This window comes from Canis lupus, chromosome 14 (assembly GCF_011100685.1).
Source record: "Canis lupus familiaris isolate Mischka breed German Shepherd chromosome 14, alternate assembly UU_Cfam_GSD_1.0, whole genome shotgun sequence".
Lineage (NCBI taxonomy): Eukaryota > Metazoa > Chordata > Mammalia > Carnivora > Canidae > Canis > Canis lupus.
In genome coordinates this window covers 12,825,056-12,840,137 of record NC_049235.1, presented here as the reverse complement: position 1 = coordinate 12,840,137, position 15,082 = coordinate 12,825,056, and the positions used below count along the sequence as shown (strand labels likewise).

The 15,082-nt window shown below is 41.6% G+C and overlaps 1 protein-coding gene across 2 annotated transcripts in view; it reads right to left on the bottom strand.

The window, feature by feature from the left end:
* The window catches only part of GRM3 (glutamate metabotropic receptor 3), a 209,358-nt gene extending 206,059 nt beyond the window's left edge, over window positions 1-3,299 (bottom strand). Inside the window, exon 1 of one of the 2 annotated variants that reach the window (XM_038556665.1) lies at window positions 2,317-3,299. The gene's annotated coding sequence lies outside the window, so the exon portion shown is untranslated. The remainder of the gene's footprint in view (window positions 1-2,316) is intronic. The other variant, XM_038556667.1, reaches the window with a different exon arrangement.
* Between the last annotated feature and the right edge of the window lie 11,783 nt (window positions 3,300-15,082).

Below are 15,082 nucleotides of genomic sequence, written 5' to 3'. Positions count from 1 at the left end.
TAGTTTAAATGTAATTAAAAATAAAGATCCTCACTTTATGCTATCTTTGCATTTATTCAAATTACCAAATTAAATTGCAGTAACAAAATCGGAGATGGGCTTATCAGTTTGATATGTTTAGTAATTGTGGGGTAAATCATCTGATTTATACTCATTTCTTTCCCTGTGTACACCACAACTTCTTAGAAAGACCCATCAAATACAAATGAGTAGATCATGGAATATATTTTCATTATTTATAAAATTTTCTGTTTATGTAGCGTTCCATACATTTTCTCAACTTATTGATCATGTATTCCTAAAGTGTGAAAAATACCATTCAATTTAAATAGAAAGATGCCTCTTTCCCCTAAGTCCTCAAATTTAACCTATTCTTTGTGTTGGCATAATTTTTTATGAGTTAGGTTTCACATTTCACTGTCAATGATCTGGCTCACAGAACAGGAGGCTTTAAACCTAGGTATTTTGTGGGAGCCGGTGGGCACTCAACAGTACTAGGAGATATTCTTATCATGTATCCGTCTTTTTAGCCCAATGAATAAAGGCATTCTTGAATTTTCATTGTTTTATTTGTGAAAACATAAGTTTCAAGACTCCTTTTCCTCAGTTTCCATCCTTAGCACCTGTGTTACTCTGACTATAAATCAAGATAGCCTTAGGGCATGCCTATCATGCAAAATATCCGTGTACTCCTGCTGGGTGATCAGAACCTGAAAGGATGGACAGCTAAAACCTACAGGTATGAAAGGTATTTATAAATCCAAGACAATGTCACTGGGATAGGGAAAAATACCACTTTATTAAGATTCAGTGTGCAATAGCTTCCAGAATCTACTCAAATTCTGTTGAGCTGTTTTGAGCTCAAAAATGCATAACACTACAGAATCAACTAATAGAATGTCCTAAACCATCTTTGGGTAGGAACTGTATATAGTCCACGGGAGTTTAGTGTAGTAGGAGTTGAGGTGTTTTATGCCTATATTAAACATATTTACAAAAACAATTAGAGTTCCAGTAGCAGCCTTAAAATATGTGATCAGATAAACCGAGGCTGACTTAGATTTAGGTAAATGAATAATGTTTCTTTCCAGATCGATGCTTAATTTTTTCCCTAGAGAAACACAATATAGCTCTACTAAACAGTGCTAAGAGTAGGAAGCACAAATAAAATTAAGCAGAGAAAAATCAAAGGAATGCACTATGATTGGAATGCCGGGATCCTTAACTCACCACCCTCAACTCTCTTTTACCCCAACTCTGCATAGACCCATTAGGTCATTATCACTATTGTTTACCTTAAACACATCTTATTCGCGTAACAGTTGAAATATTTTATCAGCAAATTAGCCGACCACTTGACCACCGATCATTTAAAGTGTACAGTTTTATTATTTTCTAATCGGAATTTACAATGCTTCGAAACACTTAAAAGGCAGAGGCATGTCCCCTTAAGATACCTGTCTAAAAGTATTGTATCTTAGGGAGTCCTCCGCGTTTGTTTCAGCGCAGGGAAGGAACTAGAAGGAATCGTAAATGAAATCCTTAAGAAACAAGCTTATTGGATGTGTCACCTAGTCTATTTCTGGATCGCGAATCTCCCGCCCTCTCTGAGTTACCTCCCTTGTCAGATAGGAAAATGGAACAAGATCGATGAAGAGATAAGCTCCGGGTCTGGCTTTTCGATGTTTCGCTCCAGCCCCACAGAGCACAGGGCATGGAGTTAGGGCTGCTTTCCAAGCCTGCTGGTGGGAGAGCGAGCACCCCCCCCCCCCCCGCCCCCCGGCCGCTCCCGGCTGCAGAGCGCGTCCTGGCTGCGACGCCGGCCGGTCCCGCTGCCCGCTGCCCGCCGCCCGCTGCCCGCTGCCCGCCTCCTCGCGCAACCTCCACACCCACGGAGCCGCCCGGGCGGCAGCCGGTCACCGCAAGGTTTCCTGCGCACAAAGCCTAAGGGGCCCCCGAATGGCAGCGAATCCCGGGCCCGGAGCAAGGCTAGAGGTGGTTGGCTGGCGACACTGGTCTCTCGGGGTCTGGGAGCGCTAGTCAGCCCCTCCGCCTCTGCACCCCGCACCCGCACCCCGAAGGCAGGACTGCGCCCTGAAATCTGCCTCCCTCCCGGAGACACAGACGTGCGCGCACACACACCAACTCTCACTCACGCACACCCACCTCGCCCCTGTCCCCCTCCCGCCCCACCCCCGGCAGCGCTGTAGGGACCGGTCTGGGCTCTGCCTCAACTTTCCCAGGGCGCAGCCTGCCCCACGCGGCACCCGAGCCGGGCGCCCTCCAGAGGGACGCGTCCTCGTCGGGGCCCCTTACCTCGCACCGACAACTCCTGGCAGGGACTGGAGCTGGCCGCGGTGGCAGCGGCGGCGGCTGAGCCTGCACCCGGGCTCCGGCTCATGCTTGGTGCTTCCTCATGCGACACAAAAGAGGTAGCTTGCCGGCTTTGTCCTTTCAGATCCGAGGAAGAACTTATTTTGCCCCCGAAATGGCCAAGTTGTGCGCGCCGCTTCCCGTCACCGTGCCCCCTGCCCCCGCCCCCTCCCGGCCGCGCGCTGGACCACTGCCCGGCGGCAGAGCATCCAGGCCTCCGGGTCGGGGGAGTGGGCAAAGGGAGGCCCGGCGGGGGCTGGGAGAGCGGGAGACCCGGCGGGCTTCGGCGGAGGGTAGGAGAGCGTTTCCCAGCCGAGCGCCCCTCGGCTTGACCGGCAAACCCACTTCCCAGGCGCGGAAAGCAACTTTCCTTCACCTTGGCCAGGCTCAAACCGCAGCGTCTAATGGGGACCCTCGGCGGAGGCACGGACCTCCTGGCATTCTCTCCCTCGCACTCTCTTTCTCCTTTCCTGCCTCTCCCGTTCGCCTTTTCCCTCTCCTCCCCCTCCCCCTCCCGTAACAGGGGTGTATCTGCAGAGTCTTCAGTGAGCCCGGGCACCTAGACCAGAGGTTACTATACGCGCGCCGGGGCGGTTTTGCGAGCCGCCTCGCCTCGCTCTGCTGGAAATCCTTAGGCAGGACGGCGAAGGTGGGAGAATTTCCGAGGGGTGGGGCGGAGGGGCGCGGGGCGGCAGGAGGATCCGCGGCTCCAACTTTGAAGCTCTGCTCGAGCTCTCTCCTGCCTGCGGGAGGGCAGGGACTAATGGCCCTGAAAGAACTCTCCAGCGATCCCCGTGCCACGGGCTGGCCGCACGCCGGAGGAGAAAGGGAGAGCGGGAGCTGAGAGGCGGCGAGCGCGGCGGAGAGCCGGGTGTGCCGCTCTGCCCCCCGCACCGCCTGAGCGCACGCTGCGAGCCCCTGGAGAGGGCCGGGGCCGAACAGTCTCTGGGTCAGGCGGGAGGGAGACGCTCCTGTTTCCTAGCAACCCCCATCAATCTTCTTGGGAGAGCTCCCTCTGAAGGAATGCGATTGGACAGCCCCGGGAGGGAAGCCACGCCCCCTCAAGAATGCTGGGCTGCTGCTTTTTCGCATTCTCCTAAATTTCTTAGGTGGAATTAAGATCGGAGGGGAGTGCTCCAGCGCCTTCCTTCTCGTCCTCCTGTGCTTCCACACAGCCTCCTGGCGGCGACCCCTACCCCTCCGCTCCCACATTAGCCCTCCTCTACCCTCCTGGGGGTTGGCACACACAGGCACTGCTCTCCACAGAACCTCTTCTTTCTTCTTGAAATTAAATAAATAAATAAATACCTTAAACCGGTGACGTAGGCACAAAAGAGAAAAAGCCACACGGAAATAGCTATAATAAGCTCCGAGCGACAGATACGATCCTAAAGGTAAAATTCCAGGGATCTCGCTATGTTTAGAAACACATTGTGCTTAATTTCAGAATCGAAAATTCGCTGCCATTAATTTTCCCAACCCTGATACACTAACTTTGTATCCTTAAACAAGGACTGAGTTATATAGAGCCGGAGACAATTAAACTCAGTGCTTCAATGCTACATTTATTCGTTAATATTTAATGTTAAGTTGTTTAACAACTGCCTGCTTTTGTAACCTAGAAATAATTTTACTACTGATTCTTTCGGAGAGCTGACAATATTTAGAAGACACGTGTACTTACATACTCCATTGTGAACACCACTAAAACTAGAAACTGGAGTATATTAAAATGACAGTGTTATTAAATAGTGAAACTCTAAAAATGCTAGAAGTTCGTCTTCCAAAACCATTCTTTCTGGAATGCAACAGCAGTGCCAAAATAACAGCAAAATCATCCTTCTCTTTGTGTTTCATTGTTATTATCTAACATGTACCAAAAACGCGTTACACTTTTCTAAGAGAGAATTTTCACAATGTCTGTCCAATAGACCAGCGCACATTAAGGAGCAGTGACAGGACAAAGGAGAGCATAAGGATCTATTCACTGCAATGCTTCAGATATGCATGAAGCCATGTTGGCAGCTTTCAGTTCCTTCCAGAATGTTCCACAAGATACCTTTTCTTTTTTTTCTTTCGAAGACTATCAGAATCAGCTGAGATAGGGAGAAGTCGAAGAGATCTGATGTTTTCATTCATTAAAAATAAAAGTAGCTGTGTTTGCACAAAAGAAAGCACTGCATATGGCCTTAGCTGCATGTAGGCTACTTAACATATTGGAGTTGGTGATGTGCAGAGTCTGAAATACTGAAGCAAATTATTCATCTGTACTCGGATCTGGCCTTATGGGACACTTTCCTCTTTATCCCCTGACACATACACACAGAAATGATGAATGTAAAGACATTTCAGGCTGGTGAAAGCATATTACCTGAATTTGAATCCTTAATTGCCATCCCTTTCTAGCTGTGTGACCTATGGCGAGGTTCTTAACTTCACTTTAACTTCATTTGATCATCTATAAAATGGGAATAATAATTGCTTGTCTCAGAGTTATTTTGAGGGTTAATAAGTACCGTGTAGGCAGTATGCAAGTATCAGCTGTAACTATTAGTCTCTAGTTTATAGCTAACCAGTGGTATTTTCATCGTTGTGCCACATATAATGTTTAATTTAAATTTATCATTGAGAACATGGCTTTAACTCTTAATGTCAGTGTGTGTACGCATGAGCACGTGCACGCATGCGTGCACACGTGCATGTTTTCAAGGTCCTTTTAAAAGCCTCAAGGGATAGAACTAAATAACAACCTCTGGCTAAAAAGCATGCAAATTAGGAAATGACCTTTCCCTTTCTCCTCACCCTCCCTCAATATTCTAACTGGGCTCAATTTCTAAATAATTCTACTCCCCACTTTTAAATTGCATGTTTATTGTTATCCAGGCTTTTCAAGGCAAGCACATGTTTAGACACGTAGATCACTCTTTCTCATTCATATTTTATATGACTTTGATTAATTTTTACCAATCCATCTATATTTATTTGAATGATATTTCTTCTTAGGACACTTTATAGTTAATGCCCTGTCTTCTGGTATAATGCCTTTATAATATGGCCTGTTCAGGGTACCATCTTTCATTCAGAAATAACATTGAGAGTTGATATGCTGTCATCATTAATTATGAATAAAATGCCTTCCATGTTTTCATTCTGATCCAGAGTTCACTCTCATTAGCATTCCCTTTGGAGCCAATCTCCATTGGCTCAATCTAGAAATCAATTTCATTGCTGGTTTCTAACTACCAGTCCACAGAGTGCAGTTATTTTGAACATTTTATATAAAGTGATCAGGTGTCCAGTTTGTTTGGGACATTTCTGGTTTACAACTATTGTCCGGTTGTATTCTCGGAGCTCACTTTATTTTTCAGAAGTGTCAGGTTTTTTTTGGCATTAAATTATATGGCTACCTACACCCTCTAATTATCTGGCTGAAAACTCTTGTTTCAGCCTTCAGTTACTCCATCTGCCATGTGATTGTTAAGTTCCTCCATATAACTCTTTTTCTCAAATAGGACCAGTCAATTCTGGAAGCCTAATACCTATGTCTCCATAAGTATATAATATACATGTAAAATATTAAAATTTATATTTTATTTTCTTATACCTAAGCCTCACTTATTTTTCAGCTTCTTTTAAAATATGTTTCCCCCTTGGATCATCTACAAATTCAGATTCTAATTACTATTACACAATATAAAAATGAAAATATTTTAGTCTTGATTTTAATGGAAGGTACAAGACAGTAGGTGCCAAGTATTCCATATTCCCAAGCAAGAGTTGTTAGACCACCTGTGCTGGATGAGTGGAGTATCTTTTTTTTTTTTTTTTTTTTTTAAGATTTACTTATTTATTTGAGAGAAAGCGAGAGTGTATGAGGGGTGAGGGGTCAGAAGGAGAGAGGATCTTAAACAGACTTCCTCCTGAGTTCAGAGCCCGATGTGGGGTTCGATCTTAGGACCCTGAGATCATGACCTGAGCTGATATCGAGAGTGAGGTGCTTAACCAACTAAGCCACTCTGGCGCTCCACGAGTGGAGTATATTTAAACCATATGTATTATGAAAGAGTTGAAGTCCAAGAAGCTGAGAGAGGAAGGAAATTGGAATTTAGAGAGTTTTTGATGTGCTGTAAATATGCATGTAGAGGATTGGGGAAAGTGCTTTCCCTCATGTCAACTTTTACTCAGGGTGCTGCTGCTATAAGGAAGCCATTGCTGTATTCCCTGGAATTAGGGTTATGTAGTAGAAGAAAAAAATAACTTGTAAGAGGCTCTGTGTAGATCTGTGTCCCAGAGGGCCCAAAGAGAAGAAGGCTGAACTTAATGGGCAATTGCTCCCACCTACACAAGTATAAAGGGTTGGTTTTCTATGCGTTGTGTGTGGGGAGAGTGAGCACAGATTGGGAGATGTGTTTTCTTAGATCCTAACCAGAAGTGCTTGGAGGAGAAATATTGAATCCCCAGTACACAGTCTGTGGGGGACACACGGCTGTGGCAATGCAACTGTGCAGGTTGTGCTCTACACAGAGGCACCTAGTATTCATCCAGTGTTCCTTTGCAAGGCTGCATCAACCAGGTGGGAGGTTGCCTTTTTGTAATTAGTCAATCTGGGTGGGGAGCGGGACTGGCTAGGAGAAGATGGAAGGTGAAGTGCAGACAACAGGGACCTCTAGTAGGTTTTAAGTGCTCAGTCATGAAAACCTCACCAGAATCAACTCAGATTCTGCAAAGAGAGATTCCCCAGAGTCTGAGGGTCTTCAAATAACTGATTAAATTGGGCTTAGAAAAGTCAACTTTGAACACCTGCTAAGTGTGGAAAAAGCAATGCCAGATAAGTACTGGTCAAATAGGGCTTTTCTTGTCCTCTCCTACCCTCCATCTCAGAAGTCTTCAACTCAGAGGGATCAAAAGCTCCAACTCCTGCTTGCAGTAGAGGGAGGATGAGATGAGAAGCTGGCTGAACAGAGAAGAGACATTCCAGGTTCCATTGCTGGCCTCTCCCTACTGCCTTCCCCACATGGGGGAGGGAAAAACTTTTAACTCTGACAGACTTTGGGATTTTGATTATTACTCTGCGTTGCACCCCCCCCCCCCATTCCACATGCATTTGTTTTGTTTTATACTAATATGAAGAGAGAAATATTTGAATGGGAACAATTTGAAAGGCAAGGTATCAGTCTTGAATTACATCCAAGGGGATAAGAGAAGAAAAGCCCCACAGGCAAGATATACCTGAGCAATGGTGAGAAAAAAAATAAAATTGTTTTTGTGGGGCTTGTTGCTTGTTGAGCCTCACTTATTAGGTATATAAATGTTCTCATCAGTACCTTAGATTCTTTTGCATTTTCCCCCTGATTCTCACAAAGAAAAGAAAATAGCCCTTGAATATTTACCATGTGTTTGGTTTTTGTTCTGTATATTGTACAATTAACAGCTGATTAAGGTTGGTTCTAAGCCTTAATGTTCAAATATTAAAATATCTCTCATCTACAAATATCTTTTTGAAAAGATTTTAAAATTTTTCAATCATTAAATATATCTTTTTTTAAAAGATTTTATTTATTTATTCATGGGACACACACACACACACACACACACACACACACACACACACAGGCAGAGGGAGAAGCAGACTCCACGCAGGGAGCCCGACGTGAGACTCGATTCCGAGGTCTCCAGGATCAGGCCCTGGGCTGAAGGCGGCGCTAAACTGCTGAGCCATCCGGGCTGCCCTCATTAAATATATCTTAATTAAAAGAAATATTGATAAAATTAGTAGATGCTTTGAAAATACTCATCACAAGAAATTGAACTCTTTTTCTTCCCCATTAGACTGGAAGTATCATGAGGGTAGGCACTATGGTTATGTTTATCATTATTATATCCTGATTCTTGTGGAAATGATGAATGTGTACAGAGTGGGGACTAGGAGGAGAAAACTTGGTCAATAAACTTTTTTTGAGTGAATGAATGAACCTTTAAAGATTAGAAGATCATATTGACTTATGTTTTTATACTTGTGTAAATTGAGCTGTGCATATAGCATGCATTCCCAAATGTTTGTGTAGGAGAAGTTTTAAATAGTTAATCTAGTTCATTAATTACTAATCTGGCTTGCCCACTTTTTGAGGGGAGAGGGTGTTTTTGCTAACCTTATCCATCTCAAGTGTCTAGAGCTGCCTGACATGTTGCTGAGCTCCATAGGCATCCGATGAACAGAAGAATAAATGGTTAGAAGATCTTCCTCAGGGTTTTGTCTCAATTTTTAATTTTTATAACAAGAAAACTATTTTAGTTCTAGGTCTTTTAAAAAAGATTTTATTTATTTATTTGAAAGAGAGTGCAGAGAGGGAGGAGCACAGGGAGAGGTGAGTACCGAGTGATGAGCCAGAGGTGGGGCCCTATCACAACCTGAGTGGAAATCAAGAGTCAATGGCTATTCCAAGTACTTAGGATACTGAGCAGATAAGATTGGGCCCTGAAATTTCTCTTCTGATAATGGTGAGTAGAAATGTCAACAAATCACTAAACATACAACGTGATGGAATGTATAAGAGAGGCCTTTCAGGAAAAATGAACTAGTAGAAGAGGTCACTCTATGTTGTTACTCATGATAAAAACCCTGGGTTCAAATGACCTTTGAATATAATGACTGAAGTAAGAGACTGCTCGCAAGGGCTCTGCTTCAAGACTAAACTTTGCAACACACATGTATGAGAAGGAGCACATTAGGCTGCAATGGGTTGCAATTTGGTTGCAAATGACACATAGTCCAGCTAACTGTACTTAAGTAAACAGTGGTTTTCCAGTTTATTTTCACATATCAAGACTAAGCACCTCTGTCTTTTCCTTCATGCTGCAATATTGCTGCTCCTGTTCTAGCTATCACATCACTCACTCAGAAGGCAGGAAAAAGCAGCAGTGTAAGCTATGTTTGCCCTGTGTATCAGGAATGCACAATCTTTCTCACAACCACACACCATAATATCTAACTGGTCAGACCTGTTCATATGACTGTCTATAGCTATAAATTACATTGGCAAAGTGTGTTACTAGTTTTTCAGCCTCTTTAGTGTGAGCATTAAGAAAGAGGGTGAATGGGATTGGCAGTTGGGTTAGCCAGTCAACAGCAACTGACTTGGAGTAATCTCAGTGTTTTCCTCTTAAACCTTTTCTATACTAGAGATAGCATTCCAGCCCCTCATCAAATTTTTGACTCGAAAGGGTGGTGACAGGAATAGACCTTCCATGGAAGGGAAAATGTCTGTCGTTGCCTATCGAGGCAGTCATTCTTTGGTTTTATATAGGCTGTGGCCGAGTGACACTTTTGGGCCAAGATCAACACTAGTACCTGTTCTTAATCATATCAGTGTCTGGATCATTCTTTATCTGAAAGCAATACATAATATTTAAGATTCTTAGGGCCTAAAAATATGTGTCTTTTTGAAGAAATCCTAAATCACTATGCAAACTACTTGTATTGATAGGTATTCCACCCACAATTTTGCCTTTGAAGCTGTTTGGGAGAATGTTCAATAAATATTAAGTGCATTTTAAGTATGTAAAAGGAATTTGTACGTAAATGTTGACTCCTGAAGCATAAATCTTGCACAAGGAGATATCTTTGGTGGTTCTGTTCTGGGGATTCATTTACTGATAAATATTTATTGAGGGCCTACTCTGTGCCAGGCAATGTGCTATACACTGGGTGTGCAAGATAGATTAGTTCAATATAGTTCTTGGTGTAGGGGAGCATATAGCCAGAGAAATGCTTTTAATTAATATGGAGCTTTATTTTTCGTAATGTTCCAACCATATCCCTTATGACTGTGGGTGATGTCTCCATATTGTATTTCAGGTTATTTTACTCTAATTCACAATAAATTTATTAAAATAAATTTATTTTATCTTGCTACTTTGGAAATGTTCTTTTCATTAAAAATAAGAGCAAGCAAACAAAAAACTTTCGTCCCCAAGAACATTTCCTCCTTTAATCTTTCAGATGTTCGAACAATATTTAAGAAATTCTCCAGGTTCATGAATGAATCCACTTCTATATGTAAAAGGCATTATAGCTATAAAGAATCCTTTTCCATAAGGAAAACCAAGAATTAGTTTCTTCCTTCCTTCCTTCTTCCTTCCTTCCTTCCTTCCTTCCTTCCTTCCTTCCTTCCTTCCTTCCTTCCTTCCTCCCTCCCTCCCTCCCTCCCTCCCTCCCTCTTTCTTTCTTTCTTTCTTTCTTTCTTTCTTTCTTTCTTTCTTTCTTTCTTTCTTTCTTTCTTTCTTTCTTTCTTCTTTCTTCTTTCTTCTTCCTTCTTTCCTTCTTTCCTTTTCTTTCTTTTTGCCTGATCTGGTGTGAGGACAACTTAGGGAAGGAAGAAAGATTCTTGGTGGAGATACCTCACAAATGTAAATGTGAGATGTTAAGACATTTTTAGGCCAGAATTTAGTAAAATAAATTCAAGATTTCAGGGAAGTGTTTATATTTTTTTTAGGCAAAACATGGCTTGAATTATCTTAGCAATTGAGTCAAAACCTGAACTAGGCAGTTGTTTCTCTTTTCTGGTTTAATGTGATAGTGGAGATTCAGTCATCGAGGGCATGATAATTCAATTAGATGTAGTGTCAAATTAGTAGTAGCATATGCAAATTAAAAAATTCCGTGCTGCTTAAATTAGAATATCAGCCTGTAAAAAAGGGTTGGATTAAAGTTCTCAGGGAAATGTTTATTAAAATTATGCATTAGTCACAAATCTTTACTTTGATGATTCATTATTTTTCCTAAAGCATAGTTATTTTGATTCTAAAAGTTGCAGAATAAACGTGCTCTTACTAGTTGGAATGGTTAGAACGTAATAAGAGGTGGTTATTCTTTACTTCAGGTTTGCAGAGAAGAAAGTGCAAATCCTTTTTTTCTGTGCAAATGAATTGTTTGGTTTCTTAGTTCACTCCTCTAATAATAAAGTGGCTTTTGTGTATCTTGACTCCGAGGGCATGGTTGCCTAAACTGATGTTGGAGGAACACATGTAGATCAGAGAATTGCTGAATTAGAAAAACGAAAGGCTCACTGTGAATTCAGTTAGGCCAATGCTTCTCAAACTTTTTTTCTGCCTATGACCCGTGTCACATGATGTGCCAGCTGGTTGTCATTCTCTACAGAGTATCTAAAACTCTTCTGAAGTCTGTTGTCAGTGCTCAGTTCCTTTCTCTTCTACTGAAGGAGGATATTGGAATGCAGGTGAGTAAGAGTGACTTTACACTAGGAGTACCTTGTATCCCTGCTAGTTTACACAAAAAGTAAAACATTCAGGCAAAGTGAAACATTTAGGTGTCTTGTTATGTTATTATAGGATAAGAACTGCTGACCTCATCCATTACGTTCCCTCTTGCAGAAATAGCTGTGATAATTCGATAAAGTCCATGATGCCTTCTTCAGGTATCTCAATATTTGTATTATTAACATTTTTCCTTCAAATAACACTATCACGTTTTTTTTTCTTTTTAAGATTTTATTTATGAGAGAGAGAGAGAGGCAGAGACAGAGGGAGAAGCTGGCTCCATGCAGGGAGCCCGACATGGGACTCGATCCCTTGATCCCAGGATCAGGCCTGGGCTGAAGGCTGCACTAAACCGCTGAGCCACCCAGGCTGCCCCACTTTCATGTTTTCAAAATGCTTTCACTTCTAGTTTTTACCATAGCCACTGGAGTTAAAAAAAAAATCCTATTGTCCACATTTTCCAGATGAGGCTTCTAAGGCTAAGAAAAGTCGTGACTTACTCTAGGTCATACAGCAAATGAATAATTAAGCCAGAACTTCAATCAAGGGAACTGATTTTTAATCTAGTGTATATTCCAATATCCTACCTGCCTCTCATTACTTCCTATTCATTGGATGATGCTTTTCTGCTGCATCCCTCCCCACCCCAAACCATGGGCTATACTCATGGGCACCTTGCTATGCTCATGGGTACTCAATATTGAGGTTGATTTTATGGCCTTACCATCATTCCCCCTCAAAATTCTGAGATGCTGAGTTAATTTTTTTCCACATGGCTTTACTCTTCAATGGCTTTGTAATGTATAGAAAATTATTAAATGAACTCATCCCTACAAGGGCTTAACCAGGTAATGATTACTTCTCCCAAGTAAGTTCCAGTTTTAAGGAGTGATACTATTACTGAGAATTTCAGATACCTTGTAAATCAATGGCATTATAAACCCATTGTGAATATAATGATCGGGAGTATGGTTAGAATAGGTTCTACCCGATCTAAAATTAAATGATCAAGCCAAAATCTTATGAAATTTTTTTGGTTAATATCCACCTGGGTGGCTCAGTTGGTTAAGCGTCTGACTCTTGATTTCAGCTCAGGCTTTGATCTCAGGGTTGTTAGTTCAAGTCCTGGGTTGGACTTCACACTGGGTGGTGAAGCCTTTAAAAAAAAAATTCGTGATCTCCTTCTGCCCCCATAGCTCCATCAACTTCACAGTAAACTCTGAAGAAAAGTATCATGTCTATTTGTTCAGTGTTCTTTGCCTGGAACTCAGTGCAGTGCCTGGAATGTATTTGTTGAATGAATGAACTTCAACAGTATTGCCAACTACCTGCTTGATTATAACCATATGATATAAGACATAAATATCAATAAAAGTTGATATTGTGATAATATAATTATAAAATATGTACTTCTTAGAGATGAGGTTAATTGTACTGGTTAGGATTGACTAAATTATGTAGTGGTAATAATAATCCCCAAATCTCATGGGTTTAAAACAACACTGAAGCTACACGATTGATTTCGGGTTGACTGAAAGCTCTGTTTTATGTTGAATTTACTCAACATAAATTCAGCATGGGACCCATGCTGATGGAGCAACTACTATGTGGAACATTACCAGTTTGGGGATAGGAAAAAAAAAATCTAGGGTTTCACATCAATACTTAAATGCTCTGTCTGGAGAGAGATGTGCATAAATCCTACTTAACAAACTCACTGGGCAGAACTAATCCCAGCAACCACAAGGGGGCTGGGGAGACGATTCTACCCTGTGGCCAAAAGGCAGAGGACTTTACATAAATATTGAACCACACAAATAACTTCTACAGTGGTAAAGCGATATTCATCTTGTTTGGGAACTATATGTGTTCTGTGTACTCTTACACAGTAAAAAATAAGAATTTCTATTTTTGACCATTTTCTGTGGATCAGACTCTATGCTAGTGGTATATATTCATTGCCTCATAATTCATACAACCCTGAAAGGAAGGAATTATTATTCCTTTGTATACATGAAGGAAGTAAAGGGAGGTTAAGTAGTTTTCCAATTAGTAAGTGGTGGGGTCACTTGGGGTCAATATGAGAGCTCAGGTCTATTTGACTCCAGAAATGATGCCCTTAACAACCAGGAGACACTGTCTTTGTAGAATGCCTCTGAGGCGTTTGGAGACAGTCATTCATTATTAATTTGCTTATGGTGGTCATTTTCACCAGGCTCCCTAGTGTTCCCTTATCCATGATGCTGCACAAGCATGCTTTTAGTCAATATAGAGTAGAAAATGAGCAATCTGTTCTTGTCTTAAGAACTAAACAACTTGTCTAAAGACTAAAACTTTAGTAACTCTGATTTAAAAAGAAAGTGCCCATGAGACCATTCAGAAATAGTTGAGACTGATTAAACTTACTAGACCAAACATGAAATTGTATTGTTTTGATAAGATCAAGTTCCTTATCCTGTTTTCATTGATTACATATAATGTTGGTTCAATGTTTGCAAATCACAAATGGTAGTTCCAAAATAGTTACTATGCTTTCATTATTTTCTTAAAATTGAAATTTCCACATAGTAGTATACCTCCCAATTCTTAAAAAGTAAACATTCATTTTATACTTAGATTTTTTTCCCCTCTAGATCTTTCCTTTGATGGAGAGGAAGTTTTCTCCATATTAGGATTTTAGAGAGAACTTCTGGGATCATCTTTTTTACTATCGCAAAATCTTTAAAATAGAACCTTTGGGTGCCTGGGTGGCTCAGTAGGTTAAGGGTCTGACTTGATTTTGGCCCAGGTCATGATCTCAGGGTCTTGGGATGCAGCCCCATTTTGGGCTCCCTGATCAACAGGGAGTCTACTCGTCTCCCTCTCCTTCTTCCCCTCCCCCTGCTCACCCTCTCTGTCTTTTTAAAATAATAAATATTTTAAAAAAACAAAATAGAACCTTCATTTTTGGTTGCCTGAGGGAAGCTTCTTTCTCCTTGGTTCATATTTCCAGGCACTCAAGAATTAAAATAGCACTGCCTGGCCTCTATGCCCTCTCTCACTGCTCCCCAGAGGGGGAGTCAGCCATCATACTAACATCCTGGGGGAAAAATGAATAGAGCAGGTGCAGAGTAACTTCTCCTTACTTTGTTTGGGACCTGCCTGCTTGTAGAAATCCTGGTCCTTATTTCTTCAATTTTAAGACATATTTTTTGAGACTTTAACATCTCTGAATAAATATGTATCTTACGATAAATGACAGGTCCTAGTTTAGATGACAGGGTTCATTTCTTAGTGGTCCATAGAATAATGGCATACCTTATAAACCCAGGGATTTTTTTTTATTAGATGAACTATTCTGTTTTTCTCCCTAATGTGGGGTAGACAGCCTAATTGTGGGGTGCAGGAATGCATTGTGACTACATGGGTAAGCAGTTACCCCAACAGCTTCCTC